Here is a 3,965-nt window from a genome sequence, read left to right as displayed (position 1 = left end):
AAACAAAATGATTTTTTTTTAGTCTTTTAGGAAACGTTTTGAGCTTAAAAATGAAACTAAAGTTAGCTTTCGAAAATTGATTAAACAAAATGAGTTTCATTTGACTACTTCTAATTAAAGGATGTTACAGACGGCATAGGCACATGATGACTGAAGATGATAGTTGTGATATTTGCAAGGTTTAGAAAACCGGACCGGTCATTAAACCGCTCTAGTTACTGGTTCACTGGTTCACTGGTCTAATCGGTCTAACCAGTGGTTCAACCGGAAAAACCGTTTTAGAATAGAATAATAAAAAAATTATAAATACACATCCTAAAATATAATTATAGTCTAATATAAATCTTAAAATATCTTCGAAATTTAAAACACTACATAAAATATCATCAACCAAATACATATGATCTTATCAAAATCAAAACTCAAAAGTTAAATAGTAATAAAAGCATATCTAAATATTAAATTCTAACATCATGGTTTATCAATCATCAAAACCTTAAAAATCAGCTAGTGTTGACCGTGAAGTACGCAGACACCAGAAACAGCCATCATTCAGGTTCAACAAGTCACAAACTTGTAGACGGTCAAAGATTGCATGACCTCCAGCTCCAGCAATTTATAAACTCAAAAATTGATGGTAAAGGAGTCAAGGCAGGCTGCTGCCCACATCTTTCTAAAACCACCAGTGCCCATAGCCCCATACCCTAGTTCTAGTTGTGGCTCATTTTAGCAACTTATTTGTCAGTTAATTTACAAAATGGAAATTAAATTACAGAATGGAATCATTGAAATTTGAGTGAAGAGCTCGTCTCAAGTCGATGGACACTTAAAAAACTATAGCAAGAGACATTTCAGTAAGCAAAATGCCACAACACAATCTGCCACTTGACACTATCTTAAGCTCAAGGGCGATCCTTAGGTTCCAGAGCGGCAATTTCCTTCATAACTTCTGCTTTGTCATCTTCAAACTATTCGTCCTCTGCACAAAATTCCAATAAATGTGATCATGGGAACATGATTCAGTAAAAACAAGTGCTGTAAATTCCCTACTATACCTTTATCGAGTTTTAAGTCACCCAATAACCTCAGAAGCTTGCTTCTGTTTGTAACAAGTATGCCCACGATGTCAGCTGGTTTCTTTTGATTTGCAACAAATAGTTGTTACAACAATGGCACATCAATACAAAGAAGAAAAAGTTGGCAAGAATATGGTTACAAATAAACATTTAAAAACGTGTGCCTTTGTATATAATTATATGACCGATCATAGAATTAAATTTGCTTTTCTTTATCTCCTCACTGCAACAACCATGTCAGCATGGAACAATCAATCATTTACTAGTTCATTGTACTTTCAAATGCAAACTCACATGGTTATCTCAACTACCGGAAGCTCCGATATCGATTCCGCTGAGTCAAGCGAATTCTCCACGAGCTCTCTAACAGTAGTATAAAGAGATTTTCCTGGCTGATATGAAATCCATATAATATAAATACAAACAAATCACAAAGTCAATAGAAACATAAAAATCAGACACGCCACTCCTACATTATCAAATCCTGCAATGTTCTTGTTCTCAGCAAAGAATTCCGGGGACATTATGCAAATTTGAACAAAGACACAAAACCCCATAATCAATATAATCATTCAATGATTTGTTGATTTCAGAACAAAGAGTCAGAGAATAAAACGAAAAACGAAGAACAAGTGCACACCAAAGTCACTAACCATCAAGAGGGCGACGAGCAGGACGAATCCAATGGAGGATGGGGAGAACTTACTTTCCCATCAGGCAGTGAAACAACAGACTCAGTTCCAGAACAAATAATCACCCTAACCTTCAAATCAATAACTATTTCAACAAAAATTCATAAATATCATACTCAAAAATTAAAAAATGGCAGCAGCAGGCCAGTAACATAACAAATCCATTTCAACAACATAATTTCAACAACACAAAACCAATGATTTACGTCATTTCAGATTCAGAAATCACTAATTATCAGACATTCAAGTTTCAACACAGACTCAACAGAGCATAGGGAATCATTAAACAGTGCCACTAACCTTCAACTGAGAGCAAGACGACAACGGCGACACCACGGCAAGCATCTCAAACTCGAAGCCTTGAACAGCGAAGCTAGAAGACGACGCAACGACGACGTGCCGAGCTAGGGATTTGGTTTGGAACAGGGGGAGGAGGAGGCCGCGGAGGCGCCTACAACGACGAGCGGCGGCGTCGAATCCGTTGAAGAGGCTAGGTTTTTGGTTTGGGTTCTGAATTCTTGAAGAAGCTAGGGTTGGTGAGTGGTGAGGGACTGAGGGCATTTGATTCACGAAGGTATTTGGGGGAGGGGGTAAGTGACACGGCGTGGGTTTGTTTTTTTAAGAACCGGCCGATTTTCGGTCCGGCCCAACCTACCGGTTTTCTGCCGGTTTTCCGGTTTTCCAACTGTTTTGAAATTGGCGGTTTTAGGAGGAGGACCGGACCGTTTCTCTCACCGGTTCCCAGTTTAACCGGTTCAACCGGCCAGTCCGGTCCGGTTTTCAGAACATTGGATATTTGTAATGAGACTGAGTCTTTGCTCCATGTTATGTGTGACTACTGTGTCGCTCACCAAACATGGAAGAGCTTAGACAACAGATTGGGCCCTAAAAATTTTTTTAATAAGCCTATCAAACATTGGCTATTAGAGAACCTTTCGAACTAATCTCCTTTCAAAGGGTTTCTTGGCCCCCTTTTTTTTTGCTAGCACTTTAAACTTTATTTGGTTACATCGAAACAGGAATATTTTTGACAGACCTAATATAGCCCACGAGGGTAATATTCATGAGCTCTCTTTTCGTCTTGTGAAAGATTATCATCTAGCCTAAGATGAATGTGGTCGGGTTAGAAGAACAATTGGCGAGTTTGAAGAACGTCATATCAGGTGGCACTCGCCAAAACCGGGTTATGTAAAATTGAATTCAAATGGTTCAGTTGATAATAATGGTAGAGCTTTTTGTGGCGGCATCATCAAAGATCAGGAGGGGCAGTTTTTAGCTTGTTTTAGTGCTAATTTGGGCACTTGTTCTGTTATGTTGGCTAAGTTAGGGGGGTTTGCTCAGTCTAGATTTGGCTAAGAGTATGAGTTTTACTGATATGGAAATTAACATTGATTCAAAGATGACAATTAATCTCTGTCTCAATCAATCAATGGAATTCAATTCAGCAAAAACCATAGTTGCAGCCATTTGGAGATATTGTGGCATGATCTGAAATTGGAAAATGTTTCATGCCTTTAGAAGAGCAAATTCTTGTGCTGATTGTCTAGCCTCCATGGGTCACAGTTTACAATATGGATGTCATGTTTTCTTTTCTTTTCTTTGTCTTCTTGTATTCTGTATGTTTCTTAGCTAATTTAGCGGGATTTTCTTTCCCTAAAGTGTTTTCCCTGTAGTTTCTTTAGGTGCTTTTTCATCCCATTTACTACAAGAAATACGTTGAGTACAATCAGAATTATCGACATATTTATCATCAAATTGAATTTGACAGTAAAAACGGCATCAGAAAATTTTTACTAGCGGATTATTTTGTCTGACACTAATTACCGGCGGATTTTGCACCGACTTTTTTAATTAATACGACCAAACTAATGGTTGATTACCGTCGGATTCTTTCAACGGTAACTTTGGCGCTGTATTATGTTTCGTGGCGCCCAAATACCGTCGGATTTTTCTGCCAATAAATTCTATGGTAGTTATTTTTTTCTTTTTTTCTTTTTTTTTTTGCATAATTAGTAGTCAAATTAAAATTTTTGTTTATAAAATTAGAGCAGAAATTTAAAATTACCAGAAATAAACTAATAATTTTATTAAATATCAATGGTCTAAATATAATAAAAAGCCAAAGAAGTATAATACAACAAAATAGGCATAAAATAAATAAATCCCTAAACCCTACGGATCCTGGTAATCGTCGTCG

General features: G+C 37.1%; 1 long non-coding RNA gene across 2 annotated transcripts; it reads right to left on the bottom strand.

Annotated features, from left to right (window-relative positions):
• Window positions 1-316: 316 nt before the first annotated feature.
• Window positions 317-2,336, bottom strand: LOC112759050 (uncharacterized). 2 transcript variants are annotated; one of them, XR_003179905.2, is made up of 5 exons: window positions 2,069-2,336; window positions 1,730-1,853; window positions 1,371-1,468; window positions 1,056-1,137; window positions 317-979 (listed from the first exon to the last, which is right to left on the bottom strand). It is a non-coding gene; the product is annotated as an uncharacterized lncRNA (long non-coding RNA). The 2 variants fall into 2 exon arrangements; XR_003179904.2 differs by having other exon boundaries at window positions 1,730-1,839; window positions 2,069-2,298.
• Window positions 2,337-3,965: the final 1,629 nt, after the last annotated feature.

The sequence above is a fragment of the Arachis hypogaea genome, chromosome 16 (assembly GCF_003086295.3).
Source record: "Arachis hypogaea cultivar Tifrunner chromosome 16, arahy.Tifrunner.gnm2.J5K5, whole genome shotgun sequence".
Taxonomy (NCBI): domain Eukaryota; kingdom Viridiplantae; phylum Streptophyta; class Magnoliopsida; order Fabales; family Fabaceae; genus Arachis; species Arachis hypogaea.
This window is presented reverse-complemented; position numbering and strand designations above follow the sequence as displayed.